At 45.1% G+C, this 26,053-nt stretch overlaps 1 long non-coding RNA gene across 2 annotated transcripts; it reads right to left on the bottom strand.

The window, feature by feature from the left end:
* Window positions 1-9,955: 9,955 nt before the first annotated feature.
* Window positions 9,956-25,664, bottom strand: LOC140693804 (uncharacterized). 2 transcript variants are annotated; one of them, XR_012069508.1, is made up of 3 exons: window positions 25,431-25,664; window positions 22,158-22,230; window positions 9,956-10,200 (listed from the first exon to the last, which is right to left on the bottom strand). It is a non-coding gene; the product is annotated as an uncharacterized lncRNA (long non-coding RNA). The 2 variants fall into 2 exon arrangements; XR_012069509.1 differs by lacking the exon at window positions 9,956-10,200 and adding an exon at window positions 15,238-15,492.
* Between the last annotated feature and the right edge of the window lie 389 nt (window positions 25,665-26,053).

The raw sequence follows: 26,053 nt of genomic DNA, 5'->3' as shown, positions 1-26,053 counted from the left end.
GCAAATGTTGTGTTTATGTCTTCCCTGGGGTGAAGGGAGTGTGGTAAGAGAGGGGAATCTGACTGAACTTGAATCTGTATTAGGCCTCAATTTTTCAAGACAGTATAGGTAAATAGTACAAGTCAGAAAGAGAACTGTACTGTAAAAGTCGCCAATGATATAAAAGACACAGCTTATGTGGATCGTCTTTCACTTGAGTCAAGCCCCCGTGGGCACTATATCATGCGGGTGCAGACTTGGTTGCGTTAAATGGCTTTACCCAACATGATCGGATGATTAAGCGTTCTCATCACTGATAGAAGAACACCTGGTTCTCCATAGACTAGCATAATTGCAGCAGGGTTCTCCTAGCTAGAATGCCTCTAGGTGCTTTTGGATTCAAACCTACATGTATATATTTGGTTTCTTTCCTCTTGTATTTTCCTAGAGAGGGATGTTACCCCTTGAAATGCCAATATTGGCCAGTAGGTGTCATTGGGAGTAAAGGGCACCAATGCACAAGTGTATCCAAGTTTGGGGGTTATTTCAAGTTTCCAATAGTTATTTCATGGTTCCTGTTGGTTTCGGAGGCTTCAACCGTAAAGAGCCGACATGAACCCTTTAACAGTTTGGACTGCCAATTTGCATTCTATCTGTCTAGGTTTTCCGTCGAGCTGACAAAATGTTACCAAAATTGACAAGTCTGGCTTCTAGGTCGATTGAGTGTGTTTCAAAAAATAACTTCATTTTCGTATAACTCCCAAAACATGTAAATGAATTCTTTTAAACTTCTTAAAGACTGCAAATGAGATATCAACACAATGTCAAAACAGGTGTATTCGGACCATCCCTCCCACCACGGCTGTATAGAAACAAAGAGCTAAGCAAATATCACATTTCTGTGAAATGTATCTGGATAGTGTTGATTCATCGATGCCCAGTTGGCAGAGAAGAAGTGCAACATGCACTCACTCGCTCCCATGAACAGAGCAATGGAAACATCCACTCACCCAGCCCTTGGCACAGGACACTTGCCGAAGAGAGGTCTGTTACTTCCAAAGACAGGATGAGGCCTCAGGACACCTGGAAGCAGGAGAAGGCAAAGCAGGAAATGGAATCCAGTGAGGGTCTGACCCCTGGTGATGGAGCAACAAGGGTGAAACTCTGTTTAACTTGGACGCACACTCTCAAGCGGACAGGAGACATGGGATAGAAGGTGATGTGCTGAGATTTACAAGAGTGCACAGCAGATGCTTGGCTGACAGAACTCAAAGAAACCAGCGCAAAATATCCCCACAGTTGATTCGGAGTCCAAGATCCCAGCTGCCACATTTGAGGTAGCAGAGGCAACGTTCTGTGAGGGATAGGGCTACGAATGATGGCACACGCTGAGTCTCAGGGATCTGGAGTGCATTGTGGGATGTGGTGGGTCGAATCAAGAGAGCAAACCAAAATGTGTACCAATGATAAAGCATCAAAACTGGTCACGTGGTTGAGATTACCAATATGTCCCATGGCCACACCCAGTGCATCTGCAGGACCAGGGACCAATTGGGCATTTTGCCAATAGAGCACGTGTGGGGCTGAATCAGAGATATCGTTCATCTGGTCTGAGGGATCCAGGGGGCCTTGGTTTTGAAATCAGAATGAAAAGCCTTAGGATCTGCTACATTCATAACCTGGGCTGGGATTATGGTTTGGTTTGAGGCACAGGATGCGCAACAGCTGTGTGGTTGCCTTCGTGCACCCGTGCCACAAGGATGAGAGGACAAGGAAGAGTGGTCCAAGTCCACAGCGTTAGAAGAGGAAGCATTACCTACAGCCTTATCTCCCTAAAGCGGATGCTACATTTTGGATGGCACCAGCACGGTACGGCACCGAGGACACCAAGGTAGGTCTGCGGGATCATTCCAGCAGGCCCTGATATGTGACATCCATAGATATGCTTCCACTGGTGTTTCTGTAGACAGAGAAGCTCTGAGAAGAACTGCTTTCATTGGCACATTCCCGTGGAACTACAAAGCACAAGCGCACTCTCAGTTTGCTGTTTTGGAAACACTCCAAAATGACATAGAGCAGAATGCAGAGCTGAGAACCTTTAAAAGCTTCATTTCCACAAGAGGAAGTGTCCTGCGCACTTTCAGAATTGTGAGATAAGCATTATCAAAATGAAGTTATGCAATTCGAAATAGTATTGGTTTTTCATCAAAACTAATGCAACAACAGCAATTGGAGATATACCAGACAACACACACAGGAACACGATATGGCATCAATGTCTAGGAGAAATTGTCCGCACAGAAATCCCATGGAATTGCGTAGAGCAAAAAGTCTAAAATTTTCACTTAACAAAGCCCTAGAAGTCCACATTACATACCTGATATTACCTGAGCAGTAGAGGTGAAGAAGTACAGTAAAAGAAACAGGAAGTACCATTTTCAGTTCCAAAGATATTGAAGGCCCAAAAGATAAGCTTTCAAACAACTAGACTGCAAAACGCTATCCAGACCATGTGTTGAAAATGGAGGTCAGGAAATCACTGAAAAACAACAGTGTCTCAGAATCACATAAGGCAGAATACCGGAAAAGGGGAAGAGAAAGTCTAAAGACGAGCCAAAAAATATCAGGAAACTCAATGGATGTGATAATATCAGGGCTAAAATTTAGTCGTAAGCAGACTAGATAATGCAGAGGGACGCGTGAATGACTGTGAAGACATGGGATCAGAAAAACCTCGGTCAGAAGCAGACATAGGAAAGCAAGTGCAAAGCAATGTAAACATTGCTGTTGAACCCTGGGTTAAGACAGGGCATGAAAGACTAGAATTCATAAGGGTCCCAGATGGAAAAGCAAGAGATAAGGAAACAAAAAATGTCTGAAAATTTATCTGTAGAAAAATCAGACTGAAACTTCCTGAAAGCCAAGAAAGAATCATGTATGCGAATTCAGGAATTACACAGCATCCAAAGGAGGTGGAATCCCAATAGACCTACCAGCAGCTGTATGATTCAAATCAACAAAGCTCACGAATATCACAGTGATTTAAAATGCACCTGGAGGAAACAACATAGTCACAAGGGAACCTCAAGAGGGGATTCAGCTGATATCTCGGCAGCAATATTGCAGGAGAGGGAGGAGTGCCAGGACACAGACCATATCCTGAATGGCCAAATGCTGCCACCTAGGGGAGCCTATGCCACATGACCGCCATTCCTAATAACGGCAGAGCTAGAAAATTCCACAAACCGGCAAATCTTAAAAGAATTCAGCAGTTCAAAACTTATCCTACAAGAATGGTTGAGAAATCTACCCTGAATAGAAAAGCAGCAAGATGAAATGGAAAGAAGAAACCATTATTGGAAATGCAAGAAGAGCAGGAGTGGCAAAGAAGAAACAAGAAGAAGGCAAGGAGGACATCAAAACCCTAAAGATGGGAGAGGGAAGCAGGAAATCATAGGTGATTGGAAGCACTCTCTTAAGTGAATCAGGTTATTTGACTCTCTGTTTCAAGCTTAAGGAGAGATGCATGGCCTGTCGTGTTTGCAATACAAGCGAGAAGCAGACCAACAAAGAATCAAACCAACAAGCAAACACCAAAATGGTACGGTTGGCTGATATTTACCAAGGGAACCATGATTATTCAAAAGAAAATACTTAAGGTGATGTCAAGGATCATTCAGCATGCATCGACCCATTATCGCGGCTTGCATGTACTCAGCACACTTGTATTCGGAGGCGTGCATTCATATTCGTAAATTTTGATTCATAAGAACATATCGTGACCTAACCCTAATGCCGATTTGGAATCAAATGGATTCCTAGTCCGTGATGTAGACTTGTATGTCTTCCAACAGGATGAAGGAATGCCATATTCTAGGCTACGTAGAGAAGAATTGTAAGAAGCCTATAACAAAGGCAAGTAGCTCTGCCAAAGTGTACTAAGAGCAAAAGAGACTGACAGCAAAGTGCACATTGGGGTTGGTTTCATTTCTTGGAATTTCAGCCCCCATGAAACCAATGGATCCATGTCCTGAGAGTGCGGGTGTTTCAGCAGAAATCAGGCGACGCATATGTATTCCGGGTGTACGGATATTATAGGAACATAAGTCTCCTTTAGTGGGTCTCTGTGTACTGTGAACTGTTAGAAAGTTTAAAGACGTGTGAAACCATCAACTGAAAAGGGACACACTTCCCTCCATTGGTACTGTGCATAGAGATCTGAACAAAAGGAAAGAGGGAAGAAGAAAGGCCCATGGGACGCTAGTGGGTAGAATCACATTTACCTTAGGAACTTCTCGTCGGATGCAGCCCCTCCCCCAACACTGACAAGATGCAGCAGCCATTGGGGATGGCAGTTAGCGGTTGGATTCCAGGTGGAATGTTGGTGTGTACCGCGAGGCTTGTTGTGGCTGTTGGATCCTAGGTAACCGGGCAGAGTTCTGTGGGTGGATCAGTGTGATGGAGGGGCTGCCGCCCTCTGTGGAGCTTGGCTTAGGTGTTTGGTCCGGGAAGCTGTGTAAGTTCGAGATACTGCTGCTGCCCAAAGACCTGAGGTCACAGGTCAGTTTCCAGAACCTGAAAGGGCAGACAGTGGAAGATCTGCCTGTCATCAGCTTACTGGTGAGGCTCCGAGGTACTTTCAGACTTGCCCAGTCCTGGTGAAGTCAACTTTAGGGGAGACACGAAGAGAAGCTGGCCGAAAAGCTGGCTGAACGGATTGAGGAGAGATGCGAACACATGGATGAGAGATGTTCTGCTACAATGGAGAATACTGGCGTGGAGACAGCTGTAGAGGATACCAGGCTCAAAAGACATTCATGAGACATATTGAACCTCGCTGATACTGGCAGAAACATACGGAGTGCCAACGTGGACTTGAGGAAGTTCCTCAATTCTCTTCTCCAAGAACGGGTCCAAGGTCCCTGACGTCTGCAAGAGAAGAGATGGCCGAGATGATCAAAACGCTCCTGTTCTTGGAAGAGGTCATGGGAATCCACACTTCCCAAGGGGCCTTCCCAAGCCATTCAGACCAGAATTCACCAAGCCCAGGTAAGCCTTTTCCCAGGTTTGGGCCTAGCTAGCAAGCACTTGCCTTCCCTCCCCTCCACACAGGCATCCATTTTGAAGGATCAGTAGCTGAGCTGCAATGAAGCCATTACGAGTAAAACAAGCCCCTCCTAGAATCAGAGTTCCTCCAGCTTCACACTCTGTGAACAACAGTGAACTCCTTAAAGGTCCAATAAACTTGGCTGAAATAGATAGGAATTGAATACTTAGCTCACACCTAGAAACGATGGCCTTCCGCTAGATTCAGCAAATGTTGTGTTTATGTCTTCCCTGGGGTGAAGGGAGTGTGGTAAGAGAGGGGAATCTGACTGAACTTGAATCTGTATTAGGCCTCAATTTTTCAAGACAGTATAGGTAAATAGTACAAGTCAGAAAGAGAACTGTACTGTAAAAGTCGCCAATGATATAAAAGACACAGCTTATGTGGATCGTCTTTCACTTGAGTCAAGCCCCCGTGGGCACTATATCATGCGGGTGCAGACTTGGTTGCGTTAAATGGCTTTACCCAACATGATCGGATGATTAAGCGTTCTCATCACTGATAGAAGAACACCTGGTTCTCCATAGACTAGCATAATTGCAGCAGGGTTCTCCTAGCTAGAATGCCTCTAGGTGCTTTTGGATTCAAACCTACATGTATATATTTGGTTTCTTTCCTCTTGTATTTTCCTAGAGAGGGATGTTACCCCTTGAAATGCCAATATTGGCCAGTAGGTGTCATTGGGAGTAAAGGGCACCAATGCACAAGTGTATCCAAGTTTGGGGGTTATTTCAAGTTTCCAATAGTTATTTCATGGTTCCTGTTGGTTTCGGAGGCTTCAACCGTAAAGAGCCGACATGAACCCTTTAACAGTTTGGACTGCCAATTTGCATTCCATCTGTCTAGGTTTTCCGTCGAGCTGACAAAATGTTACCAAAATTGACAAGTCTGGCTTCTAGGTCGATTGAGTGTGTTTCAAAAAATAACTTCATTTTCGTATAACTCCCAAAACATGTAAATGAATTCTTTTAAACTTCTTAAAGACTGCAAATGAGATATCAACACAATGTCAAAACAGGTGTATTCGGACCATCCCTCCCACCACGGCTGTATAGAAACAAAGAGCTAAGCAAATATCACATTTCTGTGAAATGTATCTGGATAGTGTTGATTCATCGATGCCCAGTTGGCAGAGAAGAAGTGCAACCTGCACTCACTCGCTCCCATGAACAGAGCAATGGAAACATCCACTCACCCAGCCCTTGGCACAGGACACTTGCCGAAGAGAGGTCAGTTACTTCCAAAGACAGGATGAGGCCTCAGGACACCTGGAAGCAGGAGAAGGCAAAGCAGGAAATGGAATCCAGTGAGGGTCTGACCCCTGGTGATGGAGCAACAAGGGTGAAACTCTGTTTAACTTGGACGCACACTCTCAAGCGGACAGGAGACATGGGATAGAAGGTGATGTGCTGAGATTTACAAGAGTGCACAGCAGATGCTTGGCTGACAGAACTCAAAGAAACCAGCGCAAAATATCCCCACAGTTGATTCGGAGTCCAAGATCCCAGCTGCCACATTTGAGGTAGCAGAGGCAACGTTCTGTGAGGGATAGGGCTACGAATGATGGCACACGCTGAGTCTCAGGGATCTGGAGTGCATTGTGGGATGTGGTGGGTCGAATCAAGAGAGCAAACCAAAATGTGTACCAATGATAAAGCATCAAAACTGGTCACGTGGTTGAGATTACCAATATGTCCCATGGCCACACCCAGTGCATCTGCAGGACCAGGGACCAATTGGGCATTTTGCCAATAGAGCACGTGTGGGGCTGAATCAGAGATATCGTTCATCTGGTCTGAGGGATCCAGGGGGCCTTGGTTTTGAAATCAGAATGAAAAGCCTTAGGATCTGCTACATTCATAACCTGGGCTGGGATTATGGTTTGGTTTGAGGCACAGGATGCGCAACAGCTGTGTGGTTGCCTTCGTGCACCCGTGCCACAAGGATGAGAGGACAAGGAAGAGTGGTCCAAGTCCACAGCGTTAGAAGAGGAAGCATTACCTACAGCCTTATCTCCCTAAAGCGGATGCTACATTTTGGATGGCACCAGCACGGTACGGCACCGAGGACACCAAGGTAGGTCTGCGGGATCATTCCAGCAGGCCCTGATATGTGACATCCATTGATATGCTTCCACTGGTGTTTCTGTAGACAGAGAAGCTCTGAGAAGAACTGCTTTCATTGGCACATTCCCGTGGAACTACAAAGCACAAGCGCACTCTCAGTTTGCTGTTTTGGAAACACTCCAAAATGACATAGAGCAGAATGCAGAGCTGAGAACCTTTAAAAGCTTCATTTCCACAAGAGGAAGTGTCCTGCGCACTTTCAGAATTGTGAGATAAGCATTATCAAAATGAAGTTATGCAATTCGAAATAGTATTGGTTTTTCATCAAAACTAATGCAACAACAGCAATTGGAGATATACCAGACAACACACACAGGAACACGATATGGCATCAATGTCTAGGAGAAATTGTCCGCACAGAAATCCCATGGAATTGCGTAGAGCCAAAAGTCTAAAATTTTCACTTAACAAAGCCCTAGAAGTCCACATTACATACCTGATATTACCTGAGCAGTAGAGGTGAAGAAGTACAGTAAAAGAAACAGGAAGTACCATTTTCAGTTCCAAAGATATTGAAGGCCCAAAAGATAAGCTTTCAAACAACTACACTGCAAAACGCTATCCAGACCATGTGCTGAAAATGGAGGTCAGGAAATCACTGAAAAACAACAGTGTCTCAGAATCACATAAGGCAGAATACCGGAAAAGGGGAAGAGAAAGTCTAAAGACGAGCCAAAAAATATCAGGAAACTCAATGGATGTGATAATATCAGGGCTAAAATTTAGTCGTAAGCAGACTAGATAATGCAGAGGGACGCGTGAATGACTGTGAAGACATGGGATCAGAAAAACCTCGGTCAGAAGCAGACATAGGAAAGCAAGTGCAAAGCAATGTAAACATTGCTGTTGAACCCTGGGTTAAGACAGGGCATGAAAGACTAGAATTCATAAGGGTCCCAGATGGAAAAGCAAGAGATAAGGAAACAAAAAATGTCTGAAAATTTATCTGTAGAAAAATCAGACTGAAACTTCCTGAAAGCCAAGAAAGATTCATGTATGCGAATTCAGGAATTACACAGCATCCAAAGGAGGTGGAATCCCAATAGACCTACCAGCAGCTGTATGATTCAAATCAACAAAGCTCACGAATATCACAGTGATTTAAAATGCACCTGGAGGAAACAACATAGTCACAAGGGAACCTGAAGAGGGGATTCAGCTGATATCTCGGCAGCAATATTGCAGGAGAGGGAGGAGTGCCAGGACACAGACCATATCCTGAATGGCCAAATGCTGCCACCTAGGGGAGCCTATGCCACATGACCGCCATTCCTAATAACGTCAGAGCTAGAAAATTCCACAAACTGGCAAATCTTAAAAGAATTCAGCAGTTCAAAACTTATCCTACAAGAATGGTTGAGAAATCTACCCTGAATAGAAAAGCAGCAAGATGAAATGGAAAGAAGAAACCATTATTGGAAATGCAAGAAGAGCAGGAGTGGCAAAGAAGAAACAAGAAGAAGGCAAGGAGGACATCAAAACCCTAAAGATGGGAGAGGGAAGCAGGAAATCATAGGTGATTGGAAGCACTCTCTTAAGTGAATCAGCTTATTTGACTCTCTGTTTCAAGCTTAAGGAGAGATGCATGGCCTGTCGTGTTTGCAATACAAGCGAGAAGCAGACCAACAAAGAATCAAACCAACAAACAAACACCAAAATGGTACGGTTGGCTGATATTAACCAAGGGAACCATGATTATTCAAAAGAAAATACTTAAGGTGATGTCAAGGATCATTCAGCATGCATCGACCCATTATCGCGGCTTGCATGTACTCAGCACACTTGTATTCGGAGGCGTGCATTCATATTCGTAAATTTTGATTCATAAGAACATATCGTGACCTAACCCTAATGCCGATTTGGAATCAAATGGATTCCTAGTCCGTGATGTAGACTTGTATGTCTTCCAACAGGATGAAGGAATGCCATATTCTAGGCTACGTAGAGAAGAATTGTAAGAAGCCTATAACAAAGGCAAGTAGCTCTGCCAAAGTGTACTAAGAGCAAAAGAGACTGACAGCAAAGTGCACATTGGGGTTGGTTTCATTTCTTGGAATTTCAGCCCCCATGAAACCAATGGATCCATGTCCTGAGAGTGCGGGTGTTTCAGCAGAAATCAGGCGACGCATATGTGTTCCGGGTGTACGGATATTATAGGAACATAAGTCTCCTTTAGTGGGTCTCTGTGTACTGTGAACTGTTAGAAAGTTTAAAGACGTGTGAAACCATCAACTGAAAAGGGACACACTTCCCTCCATTGGTACTGTGCATAGAGATCTGAACAAAAGGAAAGAGGGAAGAAGAAAGGCCCATGGGACGCTAGTGGGTAGAATCACATTTACCTTAGGAACTTCTCGTCGGATGCAGCCCCTCCCCCAACACTGACAAGATGCAGCAGCCATTGGGGATGGCAGTTAGCGGTTGGATTCCAGGTGGAATGTTGGTGTGTACCGCGAGGCTTGTTGTGGCTGTTGGATCCTAGGTAACCGGGCAGAGTTCTGTGGGTGGATCAGTGTGATGGAGGGGCTGCCGCCCTCTGTGGAGCTTGGCTTAGGTGTTTGGTCCGGGAAGCTGTGTAAGTTCGAGATACTGCTGCTGCCCAAAGACCTGAGGTCACAGGTCAGTTTCCAGAACCTGAAAGGGCAGACAGTGGAAGATCTGCCTGTCATCAGCTTACTGGTGAGGCTCCGAGGTACTTTCAGACTTGCCCAGTCCTGGTGAAGTCAACTTTAGGGGAGACACGAAGAGAAGCTGGCCGAAAAGCTGGCTGAACGGATTGAGGAGAGATGCGAACACATGGATGAGAGATGTTCTGCTACAATGGAGAATACTGGCGTGGAGTCAGCTGTAGAGGATACCAGGCTCAAAAGACATTCATGAGACATATTGAACCTCGCTGATACTGGCAGAAACATACGGAGTGCCAACGTGGACTTGAGGAAGTTCCTCAATTCTCTTCTCCAAGAACGGGTCCAAGGTCCCTGACGTCTGCAAGAGAAGAGATGGCCGAGATGATCAAAACGCTCCTGTTCTTGGAAGAGGTCATGGGAATCCACACTTCCCAAGGGGCCTTCCCAAGCCATTCAGACCAGAATTCACCAAGCCCAGGTAAGCCTTTTCCCAGGTTTGGGCCTAGCTAGCAAGCACTTGCCTTCCCTCCCCTCCACACAGGCATCCATTTTGAAGGATCAGTAGCTGAGCTGCAATGAAGCCATTACGAGTAAAACAAGCCCCTCCTAGAATCAGAGTTCCTCCAGCTTCACACTCTGTGAACAACAGTGAACTCCTTAAAGGTCCAATAAACTTGGCTGAAATAGATAGGAATTGAATACTTAGCTCACACCTAGAAACGATGGCCTTCCGCTAGATTCAGCAAATGTTGTGTTTATGTCTTCCCTGGGGTGAAGGGAGTGTGGTAAGAGAGGGGAATCTGACTGAACTTGAATCTGTATTAGGCCTCAATTTTTCAAGACAGTATAGGTAAATAGTACAAGTCAGAAAGAGAACTGTACTGTAAAAGTCGCCAATGATATAAAAGACACAGCTTATGTGGATCGTCTTTCACTTGAGTCAAGCCCCCGTGGGCACTATATCATGCGGGTGCAGACTTGGTTGCGTTAAATGGCTTTACCCAACATGATCGGATGATTAAGCGTTCTCATCACTGATAGAAGAACACCTGGTTCTCCATAGACTAGCATAATTGCAGCAGGGTTCTCCTAGCTAGAATGCCTCTAGGTGCTTTTGGATTCAAACCTACATGTATATATTTGGTTTCTTTCCTCTTGTATTTTCCTAGAGAGGGATGTTACCCCTTGAAATGCCAATATTGGCCAGTAGGTGTCATTGGGAGTAAAGGGCACCAATGCACAAGTGTATCCAAGTTTGGGGGTTATTTCAAGTTTCCAATAGTTATTTCATGGTTCCTGTTGGTTTCGGAGGCTTCAACCGTAAAGAGCCGACATGAACCCTTTAACAGTTTGGACTGCCAATTTGCATTCTATCTGTCTAGGTTTTCCGTCGAGCTGACAAAATGTTACCAAAATTGACAAGTCTGGCTTCTAGGTCGATTGAGTGTGTTTCAAAAAATAACTTCATTTTCGTATAACTCCCAAAACATGTAAATGAATTCTTTTAAACTTCTTAAAGACTGCAAATGAGATATCAACACAATGTCAAAACAGGTGTATTCGGACCATCCCTCCCACCACGGCTGTATAGAAACAAAGAGCTAAGCAAATATCACATTTCTGTGAAATGTATCTGGATAGTGTTGATTCATCGATGCCCAGTTGGCAGAGAAGAAGTGCAACCTGCACTCACTCGCTCCCATGAACAGAGCAATGGAAACATCCACTCACCCAGCCCTTGGCACAGGACACTTGCCGAAGAGAGGTCTGTTACTTCCAAAGACAGGATGAGGCCTCAGGACACCTGGAAGCAGGAGAAGGCAAAGCAGGAAATGGAATCCAGTGAGGGTCTGACCCCTGGTGATGGAGCAACAAGGGTGAAACTCTGTTTAACTTGGACGCACACTCTCAAGCGGACAGGAGACATGGGATAGAAGGTGATGTGCTGAGATTTACAAGAGTGCACAGCAGATGCTTGGCTGACAGAACTCAAAGAAACCAGCGCAAAATATCCCCACAGTTGATTCGGAGTCCAAGATCCCAGCTGCCACATTTGAGGTAGCAGAGGCAACGTTCTGTGAGGGATAGGGCTACGAATGATGGCACACGCTGAGTCTCAGGGATCTGGAGTGCATTGTGGGATGTGGTGGGTCGAATCAAGAGAGCAAACCAAAATGTGTACCAATGATAAAGCATCAAAACTGGTCACGTGGTTGAGATTACCAATATGTCCCATGGCCACACCCAGTGCATCTGCAGGACCAGGGACCAATTGGGCATTTTGCCAATAGAGCACGTGTGGGGCTGAATCAGAGATATCGTTCATCTGGTCTGAGGGATCCAGGGGGCCTTGGTTTTGAAATCAGAATGAAAAGCCTTAGGATCTGCTACATTCATAACCTGGGCTGGGATTATGGTTTGGTTTGAGGCACAGGATGCGCAACAGCTGTGTGGTTGCCTTCGTGCACCCGTGCCACAAGGATGAGAGGACAAGGAAGAGTGGTCCAAGTCCACAGCGTTAGAAGAGGAAGCATTACCTACAGCATTATCTCCCTAAAGCGGATGCTACATTTTGGATGGCACCAGCACGGTACGGCACCGAGGACACCAAGGTAGGTCTGCGGGATCATTCCAGCAGGCCCTGATATGTGACATCCATAGATATGCTTCCACTGGTGTTTCTGTAGACAGAGAAGCTCTGAGAAGAACTGCTTTCATTGGCACATTCCCGTGGAACTACAAAGCACAAGCGCACTCTCAGTTTGCTGTTTTGGAAACACTCCAAAATGACATAGAGCAGAATGCAGAGCTGAGAAACTTTAAAAGCTTCATTTCCACAAGAGGAAGTGTCCTGCGCACTTTCAGAATTGTGAGATAAGCATTATCAAAATGAAGTTATGCAAATCGAAATAGTATTGGTTTTTCATCAAAACTAATGCAACAACAGCAATTGGAGATATACCAGACAACACACACAGGAACACGATATGGCATCAATGTCTAGGAGAAATTGTCCGCACAGAAATCCCATGGAATTGCGTAGAGCCAAAAGTCTAAAATTTTCACTTAACAAAGCCCTAGAAGTCCACATTACATACCTGATATTACCTGAGCAGTAGAGGTGAAGAAGTACAGTAAAAGAAACAGGAAGTACCATTTTCAGTTCCAAAGATATTGAAGGCCCAAAAGATAAGCTTTCAAACAACTAGACTGCAAAACGCTATCCAGACCATGTGTTGAAAATGGAGGTCAGGAAATCACTGAAAAACAACAGTGTCTCAGAATCACATAAGGCAGAATACCGGAAAAGGGGAAGAGAAAGTCTAAAGACGAGCCAAAAAATATCAGGAAACTCAATGGATGTGATAATATCAGGGCTAAAATTTAGTCGTAAGCAGACTAGATAATGCAGAGGGATGCGTGAATGACTGTCAAGACATGGGATCAGAAAAACCTCGGTCAGAAGCAGACATAGGAAAGCAAGTGCAAAGCAATGTAAACATTGCTGTTGAACCCTGGGTTAAGACAGGGCATGAAAGACTAGAATTCATAAGGGTCCCAGATGGAAAAGCAAGAGATAAGGAAACAAAAAATGTCTGAAAATTTATCTGTAGAAAAATCAGACTGAAACTTCCTGAAAGCCAAGAAAGAATCATGTATGCGAATTCAGGAATTACACAGCATCCAAAGGAGGTGGAATCCCAATAGACCTACCAGCAGCTGTATGATTCAAATCAACAAAGCTCACGAATATCACAGTGATTTAAAATGCACCTGGAGGAAACAACATAGTCACAAGGGAACCTCAAGAGGGGATTCAGCTGATATCTCGGCAGCAATATTGCAGGAGAGGGAGGAGTGCCAGGACACAGACCATATCCTGAATGGCCAAATGCTGCCACCTAGGGGAGCCTATGCCACATGACCGCCATTCCTAATAACGGCAGAGCTAGAAAATTCCACAAACCGGCAAATCTTAAAAGAATTCAGCAGTTCAAAACTTATCCTACAAGAATGGTTGAGAAATCTACCCTGAATAGAAAAGCAGCAAGATGAAATGGAAAGAAGAAACCATTATTGGAAATGCAAGAAGAGCAGGAGTGGCAAAGAAGAAACAAGAAGAAGGCAAGGAGGACATCAAAACCCTAAAGATGGGAGAGGGAAGCAGGAAATCATAGGTGATTGGAAGCACTCTCTTAAGTGAATCAGGTTATTTGACTCTCTGTTTCAAGCTTAAGGAGAGATGCATGGCCTGTCGTGTTTGCAATACAAGCGAGAAGCAGACCAACAAAGAATCAAACCAACAAGCAAACACCAAAATGGTACGGTTGGCTGATATTTACCAAGGGAACCATGATTATTCAAAAGAAAATACTTAAGGTGATGTCAAGGATCATTCAGCATGCATCGACCCATTATCGCGGCTTGCATGTACTCAGCACACTTGTATTCGGAGGCGTGCATTCATATTCGTAAATTTTGATTCATAAGAACATATCGTGACCTAACCCTAATGCCGATTTGGAATCAAATGGATTCCTAGTCCGTGATGTAGACTTGTATGTCTTCCAACAGGATGAAGGAATGCCATATTCTAGGCTACGTAGAGAAGAATTGTAAGAAGCCTATAACAAAGGCAAGTAGCTCTGCCAAAGTGTACTAAGAGCAAAAGAGACTGACAGCAAAGTGCACATTGGGGTTGGTTTCATTTCTTGGAATTTCAGCCCCCATGAAACCAATGGATCCATGTCCTGAGAGTGCGGGTGTTTCAGCAGAAATCAGGCGACGCATATGTGTTCCGGGTGTATGGATATTATAGGAACATAAGTCTCCTTTAGTGGGTCTCTGTGTACTGTGAACTGTTAGAAAGTTTAAAGACGTGTGAAACCATCAACTGAAAAGGGACACACTTCCCTCCATTGGTACTGTGCATAGAGATCTGAACAAAAGGAAAGAGGGAAGAAGAAAGGCCCATGGGACGCTAGTGGGTAGAATCACATTTACCTTAGGAACTTCTCGTCGGATGCAGCCCCTCCCCCAACACTGACAAGATGCAGCAGCCATTGGGGATGGCAGTTAGCGGTTGGATTCCAGGTGGAATGTTGGTGTGTACCGCGAGGCTTGTTGTGGCTGTTGGATCCTAGGTAACCGGGCAGAGTTCTGTGGGTGGATCAGTGTGATGGAGGGGCTGCCGCCCTCTGTGGAGCTTGGCTTAGGTGTTTGGTCCGGGAAGCTGTGTAAGTTCGAGATACTGCTGCTGCCCAAAGACCTGAGGTCACAGGTCAGTTTCCAGAACCTGAAAGGGCAGACAGTGGAAGATCTGCCTGTCATCAGCTTACTGGTGAGGCTCCGAGGTACTTTCAGACTTGCCCAGTCCTGGTGAAGTCAACTTTAGGGGAGACACGAAGAGAAGCTTGCCGAAAAGCTGGCTGAACGGATTGAGGAGAGATGCGAACACATGGATGAGAGATGTTCTGCTACAATGGAGAATACTGGCGTGGAGACAGCTGTAGAGGATACCAGGCTCAAAAGACATTCATGAGACATTTTGAACCTCGCTGATACTGGCAGAAACATACGGAGTGCCAACGTGGACTTGAGGAAGTTCCTCAATTCTCTTCTCCAAGAACGGGTCCAAGGTCCCTGACGTCTGCAAGAGAAGAGATGGCAGAGATGATCAAAACGCTCCTGTTCTTGGAAGAGGTCATGGGAATCCACACTTCCCAAGGGGCCTTCCCAAGCCATTCAGACCAGAATTCACCAAGCCCAGGTAAGCCATTTCCCAGGTTTGGGCCTAGCTAGGAAGCACTTGCCTTCCCTCCCCTCCACACAGGCATCCATTTTGAAGGATCAGTAGCTGAGCTGCAATGAAGCCATTACGAGTAAAACAAGCCCCTCCTAGAATCAGAGTTCCTCCAGCTTCACACTCTGTGAACAACAGTGAACTCCTTAAAGGTCCAATAAACTTGGCTGAAATAGATAGGAATTGAATACTTAGCTCACACCTAGAAACGATGGCCTTCCGCTAGATTCAGCAAATGTTGTGTTTATGTCTTCCCTGGGGTGAAGGGAGTGTGGTAAGAGAGGGGAATCTGACTGAACTTGAATCTGTATTAGGCCTCAATTTTTCAAGACAGTATAGGTAAATAGTACAAGTCAGAAAGAGAACTGTACTGTAAAAGTCGCCAATGATATAAAAGACACAGCTTATGTGGATCGTCTTTCACTTGAGTCAAGCCCCCGTGGGCACTATATCATGCGGGTGCAGACTTGGTTGCGTTAAATGGCTTTACCCAACATGATCGGATGATTAAGCGTTCTCATCACTGATAGAAGAACACCTGGTTCTCCATAGACTAGCATAATTGCAGCAGGGTTCTCCTAGCTAGAATGCCTCTAGGTGCTTTTGGATTCAAACCTACATGTATATATTTGGTTTCTTTCCTCTTGTATTTTCCTAGAGAGGGATGTTACCCCTTGAAATGCCAATATTGGCCAGTAGGTGTCATTGGGAGTAAAGGGCACCAATGCACAAGTGTATCCAAGTTTGGGGGTTATTTCAAGTTTCCAATAGTTATTTCATGGTTCCTGTTGGTTTCGGAGGCTTCAACCGTAAAGAGCCGACATGAACCCTTTAACAGTTTGGACTGCCAATTTGCATTCCATCTGTCTAGGTTTTCCGTCGAGCTGACAAAATGTTACCAAAATTGACAAGTCTGGCTTCTAGGTCGATTGAGTGTGTTTCAAAAAATAACTTCATTTCCGTATAACTCCCAAAACATGTAAATGAATTCTTTTAAACTTCTTAAAGACTGCAAATGAGATATCAACACAATGTCAAAACAGGTGTATTCGGACCATCCCTCCCACCACGGCTGTATAGAAACAAAGAGCTAAGCAAATATCACATTTCTGTGAAATGTATCTGGATAGTGTTGATTCATCGATGCCCAGTTGGCAGAGAAGAAGTGCAACCTGCACTCACTCGCTCCCATGAACAGAGCAATGGAAACATCCACTCACCCAGCCCTTGGCACAGGACACTTGCCGAAGAGAGGTCTGTTACTTCCAAAGACAGGATGAGGCCTCAGGACACCTGGAAGCAGGAGAAGGCAAAGCAGGAAATGGAATCCAGTGAGGGTCTGACCCCTGGTGATGGAGCAACAAGGGTGAAACTCTGTTTAACTTGGACGCACACTCTCAAGCGGACAGGAGACATGGGATAGAAGGTGATGTGCTGAGATTTACAAGAGTGCACAGCAGATGCTTGGCTGACAGAACTCAAAGAAACCAGCGCAAAATATCCCCACAGTTGATTCGGAGTCCAAGATCCCAGCTGCCACATTTGAGGTAGCAGAGGCAACGTTCTGTGAGGGATAGGGCTACGAATGATGGCACACGCTGAGTCTCAGGGATCTGGAGTGCATTGTGGGATGTGGTGGGTCGAATCAAGAGAGCAAACCAAAATGTGTACCAATGATAAAGCATCAAAACTGGTCACGTGGTTGAGATTACCAATATGTCCCATGGCCACACCCAGTGCATCTGCAGGACCAGGGACCAATTGGGCATTTTGCCAATAGAGCACGTGTGGGGCTGAATCAGAGATATCGTTCATCTGGTCTGAGGGATCCAGGGGGCCTTGGTTTTGAAATCAGAATGAAAAGCCTTAGGATCTGCTACATTCATAACCTGGGCTGGGATTATGGTTTGGTTTGAGGCACAGGATGCGCAACAGCTGTGTGGTTGCCTTCGTGCACCCGTGCCACAAGGATGAGAGGACAAGGAAGAGTGGTCCAAGTCCACAGCGTTAGAAGAGGAAGCATTACCTACAGCCTTATCTCCCTAAAGCGGATGCTACATTTTGGATGGCACCAGCACGGTACGGCACCGAGGACACCAAGGTAGGTCTGCGGGATCATTCCAGCAGGCCCTGATATGTGACATCCATAGATATGCTTCCACTGGTGTTTCTGTAGACAGAGAAGCTCTGAGAAGAACTGCTTTCATTGGCACATTCCCGTGGAACTACAAAGCACAAGCGCACTCTCAGTTTGCTGTTTTGGAAACACTCCAAAATGACATAGAGTAGAATGCAGAGTTGAGAACCTTTAAAAGCTTCATTTCCACAAGAGGAAGTGTCCTGCGCACTTTCAGAATTGTGAGATAAGCATTATCAAAATGAAGTTATGCAAATCGAAATAGTATTGGTTTTTCATCAAAACTAATGCAACAACAGCAATTGGAGATATACCAGACAACACACACAGGAACACGATATGGCATCAATGTCTAGGAGAAATTGTCCGCACAGAAATCCCATGGAATTGCGTAGAGACAAAAGTCTAAAATTTTCACTTAACAAAGCCCTAGAAGTCCACATTACATACCTGATATTACCTGAGCAGTAGAGGTGAAGAAGTACAGTAAAAGAAACAGGAAGTACCATTTTCAGTTCCAAAGATATTGAAGGCCCAAAAGATAAGCTTTCAAACAACTAGACTGCAAAACGCTATCCAGACCATGTGTTGAAAATGGAGGTCAGGAAATCACTGAAAAACAACAGTGTCTCAGAATCACATAAGGCAGAATACCGGAAAAGGGGAAGAGAAAGTCTAAAGACGAGCCAAAAAATATCAGGAAACTCAATGGATGTGATAATATCAGGGCTAAAATTTAGTCGTAAGCAGACTAGATAATGCAGAGGGACGCGTGAATGACTGTGAAGACATGGGATCAGAAAAACCTCGGTCAGAAGCAGACATAGGAAAGCAAGTGCAAAGCAATGTAAACATTGCTGTTGAACCCTGGGTTAAGACAGGGCATGAAAGACTAGAATTCATAAGGGTCCCAGATGGAAAAGCAAGAGATAACGAAACAAAAAATGTCTGAAAATTTATCTGTAGAAAAATCAGACTGAAAATTCCTGAAAGCCAAGAAAGATTCATGTATGCGAATTCAGGAATTACACAGCATCCAAAGGAGGTGGAATCCCAATAGACCTACCAGCAGCTGTATGATTCAAATCAACAAAGCTCACGAATATCACAGTGATTTAAAATGCACCTGGAGGAAACAACATAGTCACAAGGGAACCTCAAGAGGGGATTCAGCTGATATCTCGGCAGCAATATTGCAGGAGAGGGAGGAGTGCCAGGACACAGACCATATCCTGAATGGCCAAATGCTGCCACCTAGGGGAGCCTATGCCACATGACCGCCATTCCTAATAACGGCAGAGCTAGAAATTTCCACAAACCGGCAAATCTTAAAAGAATTCAGCAGTTCAAAACTTATCCTACAAGAATGGTTGAGAAATCTACCCTGAATAGAAAAGCAGCAAGATGAAATGGAAAGAAGAAACCATTATTGGAAATGCAAGAAGAGCAGGAGTGGCAAAGAAGAAACAAGAAGAAGGCAAGGAGGACATCAAAACCCTAAAGATGGGAGAGGGAAGCAGGAAATCATAGGTGATTGGAAGCACTCTGTTAAGTGAATCAGCTTATGTGACTCTCTGTTTCAAGCATAAGGAGAGATGCATGGCCTGTCGTGTTTGCAATACAAGCGAGAAGCAGACCAACAAAGAATCAAACCAACAAGCAAACACCAAAATGGTACGGTTGGCTGATATTTACCAAGGGAACCATGATTATTCAAAAGAAAATACTTAAGGTGATGTCAAGGATCATTCAGCATGCATCGACCCATTATCGCGGCTTGCATGTACTCAGCACACTTGTATTCGGAGGCGTGCATTCATATTCGTAAATTTTGATTCATAAGAACATATCGTGACCTAACCCTAATGCCGATTTGGAATCAAATGGATTCCTAGTCCGTGATGTAGACTTGTATGTCTTCCAACAGGATGAAGGAATGCCATATTCTAGGCTACGTAGAGAAGAATTGTAAGAAGCCTATAACAAAGGCAAGTAGCTCTGCCAAAGTGTACTAAGAGCAAAAGAGACTGACAGCAAAGTGCACATTGGGGTTGGTTTCATTTCTTGGAATTTCAGCCCCCATGAAACCAATGGATCCATGTCCTGAGAGTGCGGGTGTTTCAGCAGAAATCAGGCGACGCATATGTATTCCGGGTGTACGGATATTATAGGAAGATAAGTCTCCTTTAGTGGGTCTCTGTGTACTGTGAACTGTTAGAAAGTTTAAAGACGTGTGAAACCATCAACTGAAAAGGGACACACTTCCCTCCATTGGTACTGTGCATAGAGATCTGAACAAAAGGAAAGAGGGAAGAAGAAAGGCCCATGGGACGCTAGTGGGTAGAATCACATTTACCTTAGGAACTTCTCGTCGGATGCAGCCCCTCCCCCAACACTGACAAGATGCAGCAGCCATTGGGGATGGCAGTTAGCGGTTGGATTCCAGGTGGAATGTTGGTGTGTACCGCGAGGCTTGTTGTGGCTGTTGGATCCTAGGTAACCGGGCAGAGTTCTGTGGGTGGATCAGTGTGATGGAGGGGCTGCCGCCCTCTGTGGAGCTTGGCTTAGGTGTTTGGTCCGGGAAGCTGTGTAAGTTCGAGATACTGCTGCTGCCCAAAGACCTGAGGTCACAGGTCAGTTTCCAGAACCTGAAAGGGCAGACAGTGGAAGATCTGCCTGTCATCAGCTTACTGGTGAGGCTCCGAGGTACTTTCAGACTTGCCCAGTCCTGGTGAAGTCAACTTTAGGGGAGACACGAAGAGAAGCTGGCCGAAAAGCTGGCTGAACGGATTGAGGAGAGATGCGAACACATGGATGAGAGATGTTCTGCTACAATGGAGAATACTGGCGTGGAGACAGCTGTAGAGGATACCAGGCTCAAAAGACATTCAGGAGACATATTGAACCTCGCTGATACTGGCAGAAACATACGGAGTGCCAACGTGGACTTGAGGAAGTTCCTCAATTCTCTTCTCCAAGAACGGGTCCAAGGTCCCTGACGTCTGCAAGAGAAGAGATGGCAGAGATGATCAAAACGCTCCTGTTCTTGGAAGAGGTCATGGGAATCCACACTTCCCAAGGGGCCTTCCCAAGCCATTCAGACCAGAATTCACCAAGCCCAGGTAAGCCTTTTCCCAGGTTTGGGCCTAGCTAGCAAGCACTTGCCTTCCCTCCCCTCCACACAGGCATCCATTTTGAAGGATCAGTAGCTGAGCTGCAATGAAGCCATTACGAGTAAAACAAGCCCCTCCTAGAATCAGAGTTCCTCCAGCTTCACACTCTGTGAACAACAGTGAACTCCTTAAAGGTCCAATAAACTTGGCTGAAATAGATAGGAATTGAATACTTAGCTCACACCTAGAAACGATGGCCTTCCGCTAGATTCAGCAAATGTTGTGTTTATGTCTTCCCTGGGGTGAAGGGAGTGTGGTAAGAGAGGGGAATCTGACTGAACTTGAATCTGTATTAGGCCTCAATTTTTCAAGACAGTATAGGTAAATAGTACAAGTCAGAAAGAGAACTGTACTGTAAAAGTCGCCAATGATATAAAAGACACAGCTTATGTGGATCGTCTTTCACTTGAGTCAAGCCCCCGTGGGCACTATATCATGCGGGTGCAGACTTGGTTGCGTTAAATGGCTTTACCCAACATGATCGGATGATTAAGCGTTCTCATCACTGATAGAAGAACACCTGGTTCTCCATAGACTAGCATAATTGCAGCAGGGTTCTCCTAGCTAGAATGCCTCTAGGTGCTTTTGGATTCAAACCTACATGTATATATTTGGTTTCTTTCCTCTTGTATTTTCCTAGAGAGGGATGTTACCCCTTGAAATGCCAATATTGGCCAGTAGGTGTCATTGGGAGTAAAGGGCACCAATGCACAAGTGTATCCAAGTTTGGGGGTTATTTCAAGTTTCCAATAGTTATTTCATGGTTCCTGTTGGTTTCGGAGGCTTCAACCGTAAAGAGCCGACATGAACCCTTTAACAGTTTGGACTGCCAATTTGCATTCCATCTGTCTAGGTTTTCCGTCGAGCTGACAAAATGTTACCAAAATTGACAAGTCTGGCTTCTAGGTCGATTGAGTGTGTTTCAAAAAATAACTTCATTTTCGTATAACTCCCAAAACATGTAAATGAATTCTTTTAAACTTCTTAAAGACTGCAAATGAGATATCAACACAATGTCAAAACAGGTGTATTCGGACCATCCCTCCCACCACGGCTGTATAGAAACAAAGAGCTAAGCAAATATCACATTTCTGTGAAATGTATCTGGATAGTGTTGATTCATCGATGCCCAGTTGGCAGAGAAGAAGTGCAACCTGCACTCACTCGCTCCCATGAACAGAGCAATGGAAACATCCACTCACCCAGCCCTTGGCACAGGACACTTGCCGAAGAGAGGTCAGTTACTTCCAAAGACAGGATGAGGCCTCAGGACACCTGGAAGCAGGAGAAGGCAAAGCAGGAAATGGAATCCAGTGAGGGTCTGACCCCTGGTGATGGAGCAACAAGGGTGAAACTCTGTTTAACTTGGACGCACACTCTCAAGCGGACAGGAGACATGGGATAGAAGGTGATGTGCTGAGATTTACAAGAGTGCACAGCAGATGCTTGGCTGACAGAACTCAAAGAAACCAGCGCAAAATATCCCCACAGTTGATTCGGAGTCCAAGATCCCAGCTGCCACATTTGAGGTAGCAGAGGCAACGTTCTGTGAGGGATAGGGCTACGAATGATGGCACACGCTGAGTCTCAGGGATCTGGAGTGCATTGTGGGATGTGGTGGGTCGAATCAAGAGAGCAAACCAAAATGTGTACCAATGATAAAGCATCAAAACTGGTCACGTGGTTGAGATTACCAATATGTCCCATGGCCACACCCAGTGCATCTGCAGGACCAGGGACCAATTGGGCATTTTGCCAATAGAGCACGTGTGGGGCTGAATCAGAGATATCGTTCATCTGGTCTGAGGGATCCAGGGGGCCTTGGTTTTGAAATCAGAATGAAAAGCCTTAGGATCTGCTACATTCATAACCTGGGCTGGGATTATGGTTTGGTTTGAGGCACAGGATGCGCAACAGCTGTGTGGTTGCCTTCGTGCACCCGTGCCACAAGGATGAGAGGACAAGGAAGAGTGGTCCAAGTCCACAGCGTTAGAAGAGGAAGCATTACCTACAGCCTTATCTCCCTAAAGCGGATGCTACATTTTGGATGGCACCAGCACGGTACGGCACCGAGGACACCAAGGTAGGTCTGCGGGATCATTCCAGCAGGCCCTGATATGTGACATCCATAGATATGCTTCCACTGGTGTTTCTGTAGACAGAGAAGCTCTGAGAAGAACTGCTTTCATTGGCACATTCCCGTGGAACTACAAAGCACAAGCGCACTCTCAGTTTGCTGTTTTGGAAACACTCCAAAATGACATAGAGTAGAATGCAGAGTTGAGAACCTTTAAAAGCTTCATTTCCACAAGAGGAAGTGTCCTGCGCACTTTCAGAATTGTGAGATAAGCATTATCAAAATGAAGTTATGCAAATCGAAATAGTATTGGTTTTTCATCAAAACTAATGCAACAACAGCAATTGGAGATATACCAGACAACACACACAGGAACACGATATGGCATCAATGTCTAGGAGAAATTGTCCGCACAGAAATCCCATGGAATTGCGTAGAGACAAAAGTCTAAAATTTTCACTTAACAAAGCCCTAGAAGTCCACATTACATACCTGATATTACCTGAGCAGTAGAGGTGAAGAAGTACAGTAAAAGAAACAGGAAGTACCATTTTCAGTTCCAAAGATATTGAAGGCCCAAAAGATAAGCTTTCAAACAACTAGACTGCAAAACGCTATCCAGACCATGTGTTGAAAATGGAGGTCAGGAAATCACTGAAAAACAACAGTGTCTCAGAATCACATAAGGCAGAATACCGGAAAAGGGGAAGAGAAAGTCTAAAGACGAGCCAAAAAATATCAGGAAACTCAATGGATGTGATAATATCAGGGCTAAAATTTAGTCGTAAGCAGACTAGATAATGCAGAGGGACGCGTGAATGACTGTGAAGACATGGGATCAGAAAAACCTCGGTCAGAAGCAGACATAGGAAAGCAAGTGCAAAGCAATGTAAACATTGCTGTTGAACCCTGGGTTAAGACAGGGCATGAAAGACTAGAATTCATAAGGGTCCCAGATGGAAAAGCAAGAGATAAGGAAACAAAAAATGTCTGAAAATTTATCTGTAGAAAAATCAGACTGAAACTTCCTGAAAGCCAAGAAAGAATCATGTATGCGAATTCAGGAATTACACAGCATCCAAAGGAGGTGGAATCCCAATAGACCTACCAGCAGCTGTATGATTCAAATCAACAAAGCTCACGAATATCACAGTGATTTAAAATGCACCTGGAGGAAACAACATAGTCACAAGGGAACCTCAAGAGGGGATTCAGCTGATATCTCGGCAGCAATATTGCAGGAGAGGGAGGAGTGCCAGGACACAGACCATATCCTGAATGGCCAAATGCTGCCACCTAGGGGAGCCTATGCCACATGACCGCCAGTCCTAATAACGGCAGAGCTAGAAAATTCCACAAACCGGCAAATCTTAAAAGAATTCAGCAGTTCAAAACTTATCCTACAAGAATGGTTGAGAAATCTACCCTGAATAGAAAAGCAGCAAGATGAAATGGAAAGAAGAAACCATTATTGGAAATGCAAGAAGAGCAGGAGTGGCAAAGAAGAAACAAGAAGAAGGCAAGGAGGACATCAAAACCCTAAAGATGGGAGAGGGAAGCAGGAAATCATAGGTGATTGGAAGCACTCTCTTAAGTGAATCAGCTTATTTGACTCTCTGTTTCAAGCTTAAGGAGAGATGCATGGCCTGTCGTGTTTGCAATACAAGCGAGAAGCAGACCAACAAAGAATCAAACCAACAAACAAACACCAAAATGGTACGGTTGGCTGATATTTACCAAGGGAACCATGATTATTCAAAAGAAAATACTTAAGGTGATGTCAAGGATCATTCAGCATGCATCGACCCATTATCGCGGCTTGCATGTACTCAGCACACTTGTATTCGGAGGCGTGCATTCATATTCGTAAATTTTGATTCATAAGAACATATCGTGACCTAACCCTAATGCCGATTTGGAATCAAATGGATTCCTAGTCCGTGATGTAGACTTGTATGTCTTCCAACAGGATGAAGGAATGCCATATTCTAGGCTACGTAGAGAAGAATTGTAAGAAGCCTATAACAAAGGCAAGTAGCTCTGCCAAAGTGTACTAAGAGCAAAAGAGACTGACAGCAAAGTGCACATTGGGGTTGGTTTCATTTCTTGGAATTTCAGCCCCCATGAAACCAATGGATCCATGTCCTGAGAGTGCGGGTGTTTCAGCAGAAATCAGGCGACGCATATGTGTTCCGGGTGTACGGATATTATAGGAACATAAGTCTCCTTTAGTGGGTCTCTGTGTACTGTGAACTGTTAGAAAGTTTAAAGACGTGTGAAACCATCAACTGAAAAGGGACACACTTCCCTCCATTGGTACTGTGCATAGAGATCTGAACAAAAGGAAAGAGGGAAGAAGAAAGGCCCATGGGACGCTAGTGGGTAGAATCACATTTACCTTAGGAACTTCTCGTCGGATGCAGCCCCTCCCCCAACACTGACAAGATGCAGCAGCCATTGGGGATGGCAGTTAGCGGTTGGATTCCAGGTGGAATGTTGGTGTGTACCGCGAGGCTTGTTGTGGCTGTTGGATCCTAGGTAACCGGGCAGAGTTCTGTGGGTGGATCAGTGTGATGGAGGGGCTGCCGCCCTCTGTGGAGCTTGGCTTAGGTGTTTGGTCCGGGAAGCTGTGTAAGTTCGAGATACTGCTGCTGCCCAAAGACCTGAGGTCACAGGTCAGTTTCCAGAACCTGAAAGGGCAGACAGTGGAAGATCTGCCTGTCATCAGCTTACTGGTGAGGCTCCGAGGTACTTTCAGACTTGCCCAGTCCTGGTGAAGTCAACTTTAGGGGAGACACGAAGAGAAGCTGGCCGAAAAGCTGGCTGAACGGATTGAGGAGAGATGCGAACACATGGATGAGAGATGTTCTGCTACAATGGAGAATACTGGCGTGGAGACAGCTGTAGAGGATACCAGGCTCAAAAGACATTCAGGAGACATATTGAACCTCGCTGATACTGGCAGAAACATACGGAGTGCCAACGTGGACTTGAGGAAGTTCCTCAATTCTCTTCTCCAAG

This window comes from Vicugna pacos, unplaced genomic scaffold (genome assembly GCF_048564905.1).
Source record: "Vicugna pacos unplaced genomic scaffold, VicPac4 scaffold_20, whole genome shotgun sequence".
Taxonomy (NCBI): domain Eukaryota; kingdom Metazoa; phylum Chordata; class Mammalia; order Artiodactyla; family Camelidae; genus Vicugna; species Vicugna pacos.
The sequence above is the reverse complement of the archived record's forward strand: the minus strand, read 5'-3'. Positions and strand labels throughout refer to the sequence as shown.